Consider the following 16,102-nt stretch of genomic DNA (forward strand, 5'->3'; position numbering starts at 1 on the left):
ATAACGTATTTTAAAGTCCGATGCAATATAGAGCCGTTTGTCGACGGCCGCCCCCAAGGTAGTTCATTTCGCGAATCCACACCAGGCCGACTTAATAACTTTCCCGGCAAGATGGATTCCTTTCTGAGTCCCTCGGAGCGTAGCGAGAGAGAAAGAGCGAGATATAGAGGCCTCCTGTATAATGACAGTGCACAATATACACGGGGAAAAGCAAAAAAGGCCGAATGAGCTCCGGCTGCTCTTTGGCCGATCGTCCGGTAAACGAATCGGGTGCGCGACTCAAAGCTTAAGCTAGTTACACCCGCGGGGGCTGGCTCTCTCGAAACAATCAATTTTCCTAGGCAGCGTCGTTCCGCCGCCGTCGATGACCGCTTTCTCGTTTACGGCTAGGTTCGTGTGTTCGGTGATTACACATGCCGGATCGCCGAGTATCAGGTTAAATTGGCTCCCAGGGACCCGGTGAGCGGGTCCAGGCCGAAGGAAATTGGAGGGACGCCGGCTGTGCTCTCGAGACTTTTTCGAGTTGGCGAAAGAACGTATAGACAGGCGATCGGTACAGACTCTGGTACAGGCGAATGGCCGGATAAAAAGGGAAGGACACGATCGTGTGATCGTAATTTTTTCGGACGCCGCATCCCGATGATTCACTCGAAGTGCCCCTATAGGCACTGACGATCGGCAATCACGATACCCCGCCGCGTGCTCTTGCCGGGGGTTAATAACGGCGAGCGCTTTCAGGGAGCTATATCTCAGCCGCGCGCCTCCTTAAGCCACGTTCACAAAGCCGCGATACAAAATAACGTCTTCCGCGCGTTATTGACCCGAGCGCGCCGCGATCGCCCGTACATATTTCAAGCCAGCCGCCGATTCGTGTAATTATCGGCCTATCGCGCCGCCCTGGTACCCAGCAAGTGTTTCGTTGTCGCCGATCAATAGCGAAACGATGAATAATAAGCGAACTATTTATAACGGCGATAAGAGCGTCGCGGGAGAAAATTGCCCTGCTCGAAATTTATCGCTCTCACCCTCGACTGCTGCTCTGCCGCCGATTATTGCTGCACTTCGGTACGCAGCATACTTAGGAAGCTCAATAACACTCTAACAAATTCATTGCGCTTCCTTCTGTGTAGTTACTTCAAAGTAAAAGCCGAAGATCCCCGATTAATGTTTCGATCATTTTTATTTCACGCGTCCGTTCGACAAATTGTCTCTCGTTTACGATTCAAGTAAATAGTCCGACCGTGTTTTCGATCATCTGAGGCTGTGTACAAAGTTTCATGTAGTAAAAAAGTAGTTGAGAAATTTTAAGATCGAATGTCGTGATTGTTAGTGACTGGTCGCAATGAAAGTTAAAGTACCAGGTGTGTAGTGTGGTTCGAGCGCAAAGGACGTCAATGGGTTAATGCGATCAAGATGAATGGTTGCGCTTGTTTCCAGAAAAAGGACGGTCGAAGTGATAAAATATACGGAGTGATATTTCAAGGTGAATATCACTTAGCGCACCTGAACGTTCTTTGTAATTGCGGATGTGCTCGCGCGGGTATCCAGCGTTCGGAATCGCGGCGCGGCGTGCCGCGGGAGATCCGTCGGCATAGATAACGTTCTATTACAGGCTGTCATACCGGGCTTTTCGTCCATAAGTTATTTAAATTCCGGTAATTTGAAAAAAATTATTTAGCTGTAATTATAGACTATTAGAGACAGTTACAAGAGCAAAGGGTAACCGTATCTGGTTTTAACAACCGGTAATGATAGCAGGCGCCACCGCGAATGCGTGCACTAAGTCGTCCGCTATTACCGCTTTCGAACGCATGTCAAATGTAATTACTAACCTCCGACGCCCGGATTGCGAATCGGTCGTATCTTTTTTCCGGCTTGCCGGCCTGGGGATTATGGTAAAAATGAAAGTCCTCGGGAGCAACCGGTTGTTATCAGCGCCGCTTATCGCTCAGGGAAACATAATGAAAAGACGGAAATTAGTGGTCGGATTAAATTTGGTTACATCGTATACACTTTGGATCGCGGCACCGGGGGTTTAAGACAGGGAGCGGTGTCGAATTATCACGGTGATCGACGAACGTTACCTGTCAATTTGCGTAATTACACGTCGCATGCTAGCTACTTGAAAGTGTCGCTGCACGCCAACTTGCCAATGAATAGCGATCACTGGCGATGACGACATTTACATAGGTCGGCCTCGGGCGATCCGATGTACAATGTACACACACACACACGCTGTCGGAGTCCTTTAAAATTTCTGCAGGTGTGATCGTTCAACGGATACAATGAGATGATACAGGAAAGGTCCAAGATAAATCGAAAAAGAGTATCATGAAGGCTCTATTACTCTCGAAATTCTAAGGCGCCAACCATTGGATAATACACCGCCGCCAATTTCCTCGAGTTCCACCGCAGGCGTTCGCCAATAATTTCCAATGCAATCGTGTTGACGTAATTTCTATCGTTTAAGCGAAACTCCGGAGATCCACAGACAAGCTTATTCGTGCCGTTTCTGAAACACGGAAATGATATTCGAACTCTCCTTTAACACCGAAAGCCTCGGCGCTCCCTCAAAGAAGCTACCCCGGCAGAATTCTCAAGTGTCTACAATTTTACCCCGATACTCGCCTCGGATATCGCTTCTTTTCTTCGGCCGAGTAAGAAAGTGTGTAAAGCGTGTAATTGGAAAGGTTCGAGACAAAGCGGAAACGGACGGAACGAGACCGCAAGTTTCTATTGGTCTTCGAAGACTTAATTAGCGGCTCTGCTCCCGGCAAGAATAGAGTCTGGTGCCCGACCGAAGACGAATGACCCAGAAACCCCGAACCCGGCTACACAATCTATCCAATCAATTCCCCGTTTCCGTCTTTGCTGAAACGAGGTTTGTTTACGAAGAAACCGATCTAGGAAATCTAATAAAGACGCTGCTGCAGTGATTCTTCTCTCGAACGTTGACTTGGATTCGTCCAGGCTCCATTTACCACTGTTCCTTAGATCTAAAAATAGCGAACGACATTTCCTCCGTAACGTCGCGACACCTGGAAGCCAACGAGATGTTTAGGAAGAGCCGAAACTACTTTCTGCACGCCTTCGTTGCACAACGTCTTGCTGTCCTCTGTTAATTGGCTGCGTTGCGAGAACGTTACGCTGGGAATAGAATCGTGACGCTACGGAGGGAATACTGCACTCTCATTCCATAGATGGCTCTGCGGAGCGCTGACCTTGTAAAAGCCACGCCTCTTCAAATATGTTTAAGCAGAAAAACGAACCATCGTATACTTCTACCGTCGCGAAACTCGCAAAATTAAACGCTCTTTGATGTCATTCCCTCTCAGGTGTAGTATTCTAGGCTGTCTCGGAGCAAAAAGCACTTGCCCAGGTACCTGCTAAAGGGGATCGAACGGGAGCCTAGCCTTCCCGGCGTTCAGACCTTATCAAAGTTGTCGTGTCTCGATTTTTCCAGTCGTTTCACACTTCCCGCGTCCGTAGAAGAACACGGACATAAATCTGATCGGTTCGGTGCGGCAACAAGTCTAGTTAATTGGATGGTGGATCTGTAGAGTGCCACGAGGTATCCCTCGAATTCCAAGCTCGGTCTTCTTCCGGCCGATCTTCGCGTCGCGTCGCGTCGCGCCGCAAGAAGAACTCGAACGCAGAAGAACTTGAACGGCTTCGGTAGGCCGTCCGGTAGGCCGGCTCTTTCCGAGTAATCGAGCGGAGGATTGAGCGAGTGACTGAGTGACTTACAATCCCGATAGGATCTCCCTAATGATCGGACACGAAACTCCCACACACGGATTCGCCGGATCCACCTCCAATAGGCCTACGATCTGAAAACCGTGGCCTCCCCTACCCGCAGAGACGTTATCAGCGCCCCGGACGTTCTCGGACGCTGATCCTCCTAATTGTTGACACGCCACTCTACATACGACGTTACACGTGTGCGTACTTGTACGGCAAGGACGTGTGCACAGTCCAATCCCGTGTAGCTGGCGTGTAGCCGGCCTTCTGTGTACGCATCGGTCCTGTAACCGCGTGTCAGAACCGGAATACGTTATTAAACACCCACCAATAACCCATCGGGGACAGCCAACAAACAGCCGGCGGTCACCCCACTACAAACTTTTTACCTTACTACACCGGTTCACGGTGATGCATTGGGCAGGAAGTCGGTGCAACCTTCGATGTCCACGCAGCAACGCGATTTACTCCTGCAGTGCAACACAGGGTGGGGCAATAACTATTAGCACACATCAGATATCCTTGAAACTATAAGTTTCACAGAAATATTTGCTTAAATAAAAAATTGCACAGTAAGAAGAGGTACAGTCAGCGGCAATAATAACTGGACACCCTTCAAAATCGCATAACTTTTTAGAAATTGGTCCAAAGGACTTGAATTTTTTTAAGATGTTAGACCGGCTACTTCGCTAGAGAATAAGTAAACAAAAATTTATTACAAATTTTAAAAAATGATGTTTTGTCAACTTTTTTATCTGGGCCTGTAACGATAACTTAAAAAATGCGTTTTATAGATTTCGGTAACTTATATACATACTGAAAATTTCATCGAAATCAGTCAACATTGCAATGAGCTACAAACGTTTAAAGATGATCACGTAAGGGCGAAATGCCCTGGCGAGGCTGAAAATCTGCGAATTTCACCCTTAAGCTCTCATCTTTAAATTTCTTCTATTTCATCTAGCTCTTTACTTATGATTACTCCTTCGTCTAATTTGATATTCTTACGTATATGTGCATTTGGTCTCTTTATCCAGCCAATTATTATCTTCTGATTTTATTTCATACACGAATTTATGAAGTGCGTATATTGCTTCAATACTGGAGAATATGTAAAAATTTGTTGTGACCGTAACACTTGATTTACCTCTCATCAAATAAGTGAAATTGAATTGACGTAAGGTATGATTAATGGTTAAGAAGTCAATTTTGCAGACACAAATTTGTCGTTCCTTAACAACACGCGCCACACGGATAAGTAAAAACCAGGTCCGATATAAAAGCTAATTATCCACTTTCAAATCCACAATTTCTTTCGACGTGTTCAAAGAAGGCTCCTTCGCATGACCAGCAACCGGAGGTCCAAATTACAGCGCCTCGAATCATCATTCGGGCACAATCAGCCTCGTTTCTGGTATCAATTTGGCCTATCCCGGACAGTCATTATCACAGCATACAATGTCGGTCCGCCGGTAGTCGAACAAAAGGTACAAAGGGCTTGGTGGAGAAAAAAAAACGCGTCGTCTTAAAGGCGAAACATTGCTGCAGGCACAAATTACGGGGCTCCGACGGGTCGGTAGAAAAACCGTAGGATGATTCGGGCCGGGAAGATTGCGAGGCGAGAGAGAACCCGCGAGAAAAACGACAGGTGAGGGCGTGCCTCGGTTTTGAATCGCGGTGACCTCCCAGAACGCGGGCGATAAGTGAGTCGTTAAAGCCTGTACAGTTCTAGGTTGTAACCGCGTGTAATCAAGCCGCAGCGACGAATCAAAGCGGACGCGAGGCCCGGTGCTTGTAACGTGTCTATCTTTAGCGTTGTCTGGCGCGGCTGGGACCATTAAGGACGTTCAAGGCTGCGGTGGACAAACCGCCCGATTCGCCGGCCCGTCATAAAGCGCGAAATTTTCCAACGCGTAATCTCCGAACACGGAACGGCAATCGGGCGACGCCGCGCCGGTGACGCGAAGCGAATCGCCGATTAGAACGCACTAAAGTCAACGGCGCGGCGCGGCGCGGAGACTTCGCAAACGCCATAAAGATCCGACGCACGATACCGCCCCGTACCGTTCTGGACCGGTTGCCCGCGATAAAACAACGCGATACATATTATAAAACAATATTTCCCATCAACCCAGCCGCAGAGCAACGAGATGTTGGGGATGTTACCCTAATTTATTGTTGATTTAAGCTTTCTGACATTTCCATAACTATGAACTGATATGTCGATCACGAGGGTTTAAAATCATTTATCTCTCTCGTTGATTACACTTCAATATAACAAAACTACGCTAAGATCTTGTGTATATGGAACGAATCCTGAGGAGTGTACAAGAATTAAGAAAAATGAATAAAACATTTAGGGGAGCTTGTTTGAACTTTTTGCCACGAGCCTCGCACAATATTAAAAGGCAAGGGGTGGAAGATGGATCGAATAAAATTCTGTTTTCGCGTCCGCAACCAATAAAAACGATGACGCGGGATGAGGACGGCTGAAACCATACTCGAAACCGTTTCTTGGCTAGATTTTCCAGATGGTGTGCGGGCTCTGTTACCCGGTCACGTGCACGCGGCACGTGTCGCGGTGTCGTCCGGCACGTGCTGAGACGACGCGATGGTTCATCGTTGTCGTCTGCGAGCGCAGCGTTCTCTCTTCCCCCGGTCGACCATGATTTCCGTGTTGACAGACACGCAAGACGATTTGCTCTCGATCCCCGGCAAAATTTTCGCTGCCGGCCGCCTACCCGGAACGGAAACCGTTTCGGAGTTTTGGATTTCAAACGGAAAGCCCCCGGGGCTGCTGTTTCGACGTTCCAATTAAGCGGCCGGCTGTTTGCCGTTGCGCCGATTCGACGATTATTAATGGTGCGGTGACTGTGAACATAATAAACCGATGGATACATTCGAAGCCGACTGGAAAACACGTGCCATTTCCGAGTGGGGTGGTTCGGGGGATGCCGGCTGCATTCCGGAGTCGCATGACGGTGCGTCGCGCGCATCGAATCGAATGGAAAATCGAAATCTTGCGTTTGAAAATTATTTATGGACGTCTGGCCGAAATAAATTGCAGACTCCAGACTATTTTTTATCGGCGCATGGCTGAGTCGAAGTGCCGGAGAAAGGCTCTGGACTGATTTTCGTTAAGGAATACGTTTAACAATCAAATACAATATTACTACAATATTGCTTCCTAATTTTACAATATTGAATCCTATTATATTCTTAATAACTGTGTTGTATCCAAGAGAAACTGAAAATCTTTGTTTAAATACATATAATTCCGAAAGAAATGATTTGATTGCATTCCTTAGGTTCGGCTCGTTGATTCACGACCAAGCCTGCCATCGTTGTCGAATCATTGCGATCCGAGCAAAAATATGCGTGGAAACGTAATCGAACAACGGTCGTGCAATTTTCGGTAGTGGATCGTCGCAGTTTCGCGTTTCGCGCGGCGCGGAACGGTTTACGCCGCTCGTAAACGTCTCCGGAACCGAAAAATAATGTGGAGCTCGATGACCGGAATAAACCGCGAATTTCCACGGTTGGAATACGAAATTATACTTCGCGCGGTGACCAGACTCGTGGCTGGTTGCAGATCCATAGAGTGGATTGGAGATGGAGAGAAGAGGAGAACGATACTCTACGGTGGTGGTTGAGAAAAATAAGCGCTCCGAAATCGTATTGGTCACGGTCCTTAGGTTCGCCATGGCCACTTTGCTGTGGTTAAAGTCACGGGTTCTTGTTACCGGGTGAGCGAGGTAAAGAGGGAAACGGGCACGAAGAAAAAGGGGAATACGAGGAGAAAGAGGGAGAGGAAGAGGAAGAGAGAAGAATGAGAAACAAAAAGGCAGGAAGAAACGTGAAAAGTCGAGGGACGAAGAGAGAGAGAGGGAGTGAGAGAGGGAAGGAGAGAGAACGGCGAAGGTAAGAAGAAAGTGCAGTGCTAGAAACGGAATACAGAAGAGAACGGGAAGCATCGCGGAACGGTCCAACACTCGTTTCCCCACTCTTTGATATTCTCGTTCTTCCGCTCTATTCGTGTGTCGACGAACCAAGACGCTAATTTTCTTCTTACCGTGGTGAATATGCGGAGGCACGAAAGGGATCGCGTGTGTACCCCTTGTTCCCGGGGCTCGCCGTCCACGGATACACTTTCTTCCACCGTTGATTGTACTCGATCTGGTTAACACGTTCCCGGAATACGGTGGAAAGTGTTATTAAGGCTGGTCGAGGAAATTACGAACGGTGTTTGGCGGGGTGCAAATAACCGGAGAATGGGAATACTTTCGTGTAGGATGAATACGTTATTTTACGGAAAACGCGGTGCTGGGATCCTCGAGCGGTTCGCCTTAATTGTTTCGTTTAGGTATCAAAGGAGACCATTAAACGCGAAATTGCCTGTGAAGTTCTTTCCTCAATTCGTTATTCGCAAACTCAAGTTTTAAAGTATCCGCTGTTCAACCGCGAAACTCCATTTATCGATACGTTTGGTAGTACGCGTAAAATTAAGTGAATTCACTCAATAATTTCGTATAAAAGCTAAAATGAAATGTCCTGCGTGTTTCGCAATGAACTTGGAACATTTTTATTTTTCATAGTTCATTTCTGTTCGAATCTTAAAATGTCATATCTGTTATAAATACGCAAATGTGCAATTTACAACCGCAAGCACCATAAAAACGGAACAATACGCGCCGAAGAACATTTCAAAGGGATCATAATTCTGAGTGATTGTTTCCCGCCGACGCGGTAGTCTTCCGTCAGATTTTTCCCGCGGGCTAAATCATATTCCCGGTTTCATTGTCAACAGTTATCCAGCTCCGACAAGCCGCAAATTGTGTTTCGGTCGGATTTGTTCCCGGTCCGAGCAGAACCGAGCACACTCGAAAGTTCCTCGAGCGCAGTGTACCGCCGCGTTGCTCGCCGGGAAATAATCAAAACTGTTTTCGGTGCACGGCCGCAAACTAGACGCGGCCGATACACATCCTCCAAGCGGATATTGGTTTTATCGGGCCACGCGTACACCGGAATGAATATTCCCATAGCGGAGCCAAAATTCGGCGCCGCCCTACACCGTTCCCTTCTTCTTCCTTTTTTTGCACCTCGGATACCCCGAACAACTTCCGCGAATTCAGGGAGGGGAGCACGAGAATCCTCGAAGAAATTTTAACGAACGATTGGGCACTCGACGCGCGGGGACGGTGAAAACGAGAGTGAAAAACTCCGGGGGTTGTGGGGTTGTGAAAATTCGTTGTCACTCTTCGACCGTAACGAGTGACTCTTGTTCTACTCGGCTAAACAATTCGAATTCCCCGGGAATTCCGCGAATCGTAAACTTCCCCGTAAATAGGCCTCATTGATGGGGTGCCAGGGGGTTACAGCAAAATCCGGTAACGATCTTCCGAGGAAATCAGAAGTGTATGCCGGAAAACCAAGGTCACCGAGGGATAAGGACCCCTCGAAACTCGATGGAGAGGGAGTTACCTAGACTACGGCGAAAAGAGTCGAAAAGCGAGTGCCGCTACGGATTCCGAAGGGGGTGGAGGTTAGCCGTTCGAGGAGAAACAGAGAACTGACGGAACGGGAAGAGAAAGGACACGGAAGACCGTAACGGCGCGGCGCGGCCGTCTCCGAATCGGCCGAGATTTCATCTGGATTTCCTCATTGTACGATCGAAATCGATGGGATCCAATTAACCTCCCTTTAAGAGGGTCCCAATCCCTATTGTCCCTCTGTACATACTGATTTCGTCTGGCAGGTTAGGTAGACCGCCGGTTTCCGAGCCGAAGCCGGCGCAACATTATCGACCCGGCCCGATTCACTGGCTCTTGCTCGTGTCGACCTTCACAAAGGCTACCTATACGCTTTCTTATTTCCCGTTTGATTCCTTCGCCAGCCCTCTGTATGGTTTCCCGGGGCGGGGAAACGCCACCACAGCCTGATCCCTGCACCCCCCGTAAAAAGCCATTATCGGGATTTCCCCTAATTGATGTCCGCGAGCATAAGTGCCTGGCTCCCCGTCGCGAAAACGCTGTAAATACGCACGCGTTCGGTACGATGGATCGCGAGTGAAATCCCCAGTCTGTGTAAAAATTTATTCTACCATTTGTTCCTTATATCCTCTCGAGTTTACAGTCCTTAGCACACTGTGCATCTTCTTATGCGGTTAACAGCTGCTGCACATTATCAAGGAAACTTTTGTTAAGCAGATCCAAGAAAATTGAACAGGATAAAAGAATAATTCACCGAACGTTTAAATACTGCTTCGTTTACATTTATCTGCAGTAGAAGCAGAGTGATTTTTTTATTACGCATTTAAAGTGATTTTCTTGGCTTGATTTATGCCATTTGAAGTTTTCCGTGCCGGTTCCATTTGAACTTCGACTTCGGCCGTTGAAGCAGATTGGTTAGAGAATTGAGCCACCATTTCCGGGTTTCCACGGGTGCGAGAAGGTGCGATCGTTTTCGAGTGTGCGGACGTGTTCGCTCGGTGTGACGCTCTCGCGACGCGACGCAGGACTTTGTGAAAGGGGGCGAGCTGCGAAGCGACGATTGAACCACTGAAGAATGACGGGAGATGACAGTCGAGTGGTGCATTTGTCGCTACGACGAAAGGAGGGCCTTTTAGCATCGTTTCAACCCCGGCGTGGCCGGGGCTCTCGCTTAGAATTTATGAGTGACAACGACGCGTGACGCGTTCGAGACGTGTCATCCGAGATGGTGCGCGTTGTTCAACGACGGGCCGCGCATTGTTGTGTGCCCGGTTGTTGAATTGCTTTTTCGCGCGGTCGAGCTCGTCCCATTTGACTCTGTTTTCGACGCGATTTCTTTTTTTCGGGGCAATGCACGCGCGCGGCTATGGTCCCGCGGCAAATCGAAACGAGCAAATGGAATATAGGAATGCCATCGACCATTCTACCCGCCGAAATAAAAATATCCGAAAAGTCTATTTTTACTCATTCCGTTGCTGGACTGCCTGTTTCGAGCGTTTATGGCGAAATTGAAAAATGTACAAGCGCTGGAAGAATTGAAGAACATCATTTTATAGCATTCAACGTATTGAAATGATTGAGGGAGACAATTTATATCTTGTTTGCTGTGATTCATGAAGAATGTGTTCATATTGCTGGACGGTGAATTTTATGTGTTTATCGCAAAATACGAAAGTGTACAACTTGTTGTCAATCAACGAGGACGGAAGATGAAAAATATCTTTGCGACTGTATAACTGCAACCTGCGATTCCTAAGTTATGAAGACATTAGTATACAATAATTAGCACGGACAGAGCAGGTAGAGAATAGAAAGGGCAGTGTCCATGTTGATTTTTAAAAGGCGTTAGGGGTGTCTTGTGCAGTCACCCTTCGGCGCCAGGCTCGGACGTCTCGGGAAAATAAAAATGCAAGTTTTCTAGAAAGCTTCATTCTGTGGCGCTGCGAGCGACAGGTAGAAATTAAGATTCTATGCGTGTCAGTGGCACGCGGTGCTCTCAACTTTGTACCGCTTCGTGACACATCGACGTAAATTCAAAACACGTCGCCGCGAGCGGAAGTCCGGAGCGGTACGCTCGGTACGTTCGAGACGGTCTTTCGGTACGCTCGCTCGCTCGCGTGCGTCTTGCCGTGGTAGCATTTCCAGGCCCATCAAGCCTACCCGCGTAGAAAAACCATTGATAAATTGCGGGTCTAGCGAGGGCATTCCCATAACGTCTCTCTTCATTAATCCGTGCCCTTGCTCAAACACGATCTGCCTATGGATCTCCTCTCTTCCGGCGTCTTTCTGACGTTGCAAATGACTCCACGGTAATTTCGTTCCAATTCCCTGAGACGCACTCAACCTGGCCCCTTGTCCGAACCTGTGACGCGTTGCTAGTCCTCGAACCAAAGTTATACTAATGAATGGTAACGATCCTGATGTCTCCTCGCTCTGAAAGCTAGTGGGAAATAGTTAAACTGGCTCTTAAACTCCCATCAGATACGATAATGTACATGTGTAAATATTTCATCTCTGACCTTATGGTTAGACTATAATATCTTATCTGTTATCTTTTATCTGTTGCACTGACTCGTTGCCTCGTGTATTTCGTGGCTACATTGATCGGAGCTGGTTTATGGGTAACCCTGCTGTGTTCTTGGAATGCCTTTGCAATTTAAACTCTCCAATTCTTTAACAGTATTACGAGTCTTGTCTTCATTTGTTCAAAATGGTCTTGTATCTGCGAGAATTATAAGAAAATTGTTACATTTGTGTTCTTCGCTGCAAGATTAGTAATTTCTCCGGAAGAATCTTCTCAGCAGTGCTTCGTTCTAAAGAGGAACGAACACCAATCATATCGATTAGATGCCTTTTGAAACATCACTCTTCCATCTCGATATTATAAGTGAAGAAGTTAATTCTCGCGTTGTGGACGTCCTGGCAGAAATCCTGAACAGCGGTAGCAGGTCGGACGAGAGATCAATTAGAAAGGAGAGCTGAAGTTTCCCGTCAAAATGTCTGACTCCAGCAATTAATGTACCTGGGTGCCATCGATTGGAGCCCCGGCAACATATTTCCCCGTTCGCAGGGCCGTCCGTCCTCGAAGGAGTCGGCGGTGGCGGCTGTCGGTGTGGACGGAGGACATTTTATCTTATGAAGACATAAGCGAGCGTAACTTGTCCGTATTAAAACGTCGTAACCTACGCCGGCGATGCATCAAGCATTCGTGTTCGGCCTAAGGGATTGTTCGAACGCGGCGTTCCTGTCAGACAAATTGCAATCACTTTTCACTTTGCTGCTAATGAACGTGGATTACCCGCGACGCTCTCTCGGTCGAGAGCTCGCTTGCTCGAGCCCGCCCGCCCGCGCGCGCGCGCGCGCGCGTTTATCCGCGAGGAAGCGGACGTCGACTGGATTTTTGCCGGGGGGATGATTTATGAAACGCCTCTCAACGCGTATTAAAAAACGCTCAGGAAACGGGCGAGCGGCGCTGGTCTTCCACACGCGTTCGACCGAATTCGACGCAGGTATTTTCTTCGCGCGCCACGGAAAAGATTAATATCGGTCTCCCGGAGCCGGGAGAGAAACACACCGTGCCCGTCCCGCGTACAGAAACTCAGCCGACTCTCGCGCGCGCGCAGCTGTTATTGCAGCATTAAAATATCGTATACCGAACTCTCTCGCAGCATTTGCATGCTGGCCGATGATACTTAATATTTATCCCGGGCTACGGTGTAAAGCGATCACCTCCGGGACGATCCATTCCTACCCCGGCACGGTAAAAATACGCCACGGATCGCCGTTCGCCGGAAAGTGCCCCCGTATCTCACAGTATTAAGAGCATTATCCTTGATACATTATTCATAGGACACACTTAAACCGTAATAGCGGTACGCGGCATCGTGGAAATCGATCTTTACACAATTGCCGCAAATATTTACATCGACCGTGACGCGCATATTGCCGAGGGATTGATTCTTTACGGCGACCCCCATCGTTGGCCCCTCGAAGGCCCCCATTGCCCGTGCCGAATGCCCAATAGACACTCCCAGCCATAACTATTCTCACAACTCCCTCTACCACACGAATCTCAAACTTCCTCTGCGCTTTGCTCCAGTCGTTCCAATCCTATATCTAAGTGCACTTTTCGCGTATACTGTAAAAGGAGATTGATACGTAAGGATTTGAATCGATCTAGCTATAGCTAATATCTCACAGTCTTGGTATAATTTAAAACCACTCACACAACACTCTCAAATCGATCGAACCAATCATCTTAAAATCGCTATTTCTGCGTGGTTCAATCTGATTAAAGATAGCACATCAACTTAAAGCTACATACAAAAAATGTTCAATGTAGCCTTCATAACAGTTATGTTTATAAAAATTTCCAAAATCAAGCAGCTTCTGCTTCGTCTTTCTCTTGTTGAAGATACGAATGTGCAGATAAAAGGTACATTGAAAACCGTTGTGACACCCCATGCAATTTTTATGAAACATAACAGGTGATGCTGTACTTATGGCATGGAGTGTACACAACATGCATCTGTGGAATCGCAGGGTTCGAGCGGAAGATGTATTAAGAGATAAGGAGGCGTATCAGGACCAATCAATTACAAAGTCGAGGGTTGCCGATGTAACGTGGGACGAGGGTGAATCATTCGTCGTTCGGTTAGCCCCACCTTCCCACTCGAACAGAAAAGACGCGGAAGCCCTAAAAGTGAAACGATTTTCTGAGATATTGTTCCTCGTAACGGCTCGCGCGATAAGCCCCGACAAAAGATTCGTGCGTTTTCTTCACCGCGCCGTACGACCGGGCCCATAAAACTCCCTAATCGTTAGCTATCGACTAGCCGGCGAATGCTAGCGATAAAACATTATTTGCGCGAGGAAGCTGCACGGCGAAACGAGGATGACGCTATCCTGCCGGTGATATTGGTACGCGTCGTTGGTCACAGTGCTGGGGAATGCCGTCGATGGGGACTAAAAAGTTTTCATGATGGGAAACACGCGATTTTTCATATCGACCAACCTCCGCCGACAATAAAAACTTTACCGGCGTATATGCGGTTTGATGAAAATCTCCATGGAACTATTTTTATATCACTTTTCGTCCGTAATAAACTCCCACGCCACCCGTGACACATAAAAAATACTGTCGAATCGTGGCTAATTTTATCCCTGACGTTACGCGGTTTAACGCAAAACGGCTTCCAAATATCCATATATCTATTGAAACATTAAATATTTCCCTTACGGTCCGAGGAAAAATCTTTTCTCATCTAATATAAAATCAGTGTTATGATTAGACTGCGGATGTTTATGCAATTTCACATTTTTGTAGACAAATTTTAAGAAAGTGGTACCAAATAACATTCTGTTTTCATTGGTAATAGCATTTGTAGATACAAAATAAATAAAAATCGTACTAAATTCTGTCGAATTTAATACTCCAGCATTTTCTAAATATTTTTCTAAGTCATAAATGCATCAAGATCCGCAGTCTAGTTATGATCTTACAAAGGACAACTACACCATTTTTCAACCCTGTTAGAGACATCTTTCTTCCCTGTTCGTTTAATATAAAATTTCAAAAAATTCACAGAGTAGTTGCTGGCAATTTTTCAGGATTTCCTGACCACATCAAGTCTTCAGTAACTTGTGATCCCCGTTTCGTTCTCTGAGAAAATTTACTACTGTACAATACACTATTTTTAATCACCAGACTTAGCAACCCGAAAGGGAGACTCGTGTTAACGCAGAACAATTTACCAAAAATCCTCCGACCCAGCGAAAACGTTGGTATAGGAGTGTGACAACCCTCCCATGCTACGAGCATGGACCAAGAGAGGGGATTACCATCTCATGGAGAATTTCCCATTGTGTTGGCAGACCGGAGGGAAAAAAGATCCCCGAAACGGAACGCTTGTAATTCTCATCTTATCCCGAAAATGGACGTCCTACGGTTGCTCTGTTGCCGCAAACGCGACGCACCCCTTGCAATCAAGTACAAGATATCAAATGTTTCCCATTCCCAGCAACCGCGGTGGCCCGTTCGGTTTCATTTATCGGAGATGGAAGTGGACCGTGTCGAAGCGGCTGAGAAACGACGCAATTCGAGCTGCCCAAAGAAAAATTCCGCCTCGTGAGAAATTAGACGTACTTGCGGGGAAAACTAATGAACGCCATTTGCCCCGCATCGATTATTGCACGAACCCGGAGGACTCACGTTTGGGTACGTTAGCAGCAGTGTTGGGCAAAAAATTAATCAACGATTGACGACTAAATTTCTACTTGAATCGTTAATCGCAACTAACAATTAATCTCCTAGTTTAGTCGTTAATCGCGGTTAACGATTAAATTTCTACTTCAGTCGTTAGTTGCGATTAACGATTATTAATCGTCAATCGGATAATTGATTAATGATTATTGCTGAAATTTCGAAATGAAATACGTAATCAGAACTCTATGAATACTGAAAAAAATGTAAATTGAATTTAGGTGTATTGTCATTTGGTCCATAATACAAATTCTGTTTACGTGCTTTTATGTTTTTTTTCGATGATTCCGTTTTTTAATCAACGATTGACGATTAAGTCAATCGATTGAATCAATCGCCGATTTATTCGACGATTTCTTCATTTAATCAACGATTGACGATTAACTTCATCAATCGATTCAATCAATCGCCGATTATTCGACGATTTCTTTTTTTAATCGTATACATTAATCAATCAATCATGATTAAAATTTTAATCGATTAATGCCCAACACTGGTTAGCAGTAAGTTATATTCAAGATCTACAATTATATAAAGTTCAACAAATTTTTTTACCGAATAATGAAAACACTACAATCATTGTTTCAAAAGCTCTTACTACTATAATTGT

At 46.6% G+C, this 16,102-nt stretch overlaps 1 protein-coding gene across 1 annotated transcript in view; it reads left to right on the forward strand.

The window, feature by feature from the left end:
• The window catches only part of LOC143207601 (uncharacterized), a 717,548-nt gene that overhangs the window by 583,912 nt on the left and 117,534 nt on the right, over positions 1-16,102 (forward strand). Inside the window, exon 3 of the mRNA XM_076421273.1 lies at positions 1-16,102. This exon is cut by the window's left edge and continues 36,181 nt beyond it; it is cut by the window's right edge and continues 117,534 nt beyond it. The gene's annotated coding sequence lies outside the window, so the exon portion shown is untranslated.

The sequence above is a fragment of the Lasioglossum baleicum genome, chromosome 3 (genome assembly GCF_051020765.1).
Source record: "Lasioglossum baleicum chromosome 3, iyLasBale1, whole genome shotgun sequence".
NCBI lineage: Eukaryota > Metazoa > Arthropoda > Insecta > Hymenoptera > Halictidae > Lasioglossum > Lasioglossum baleicum.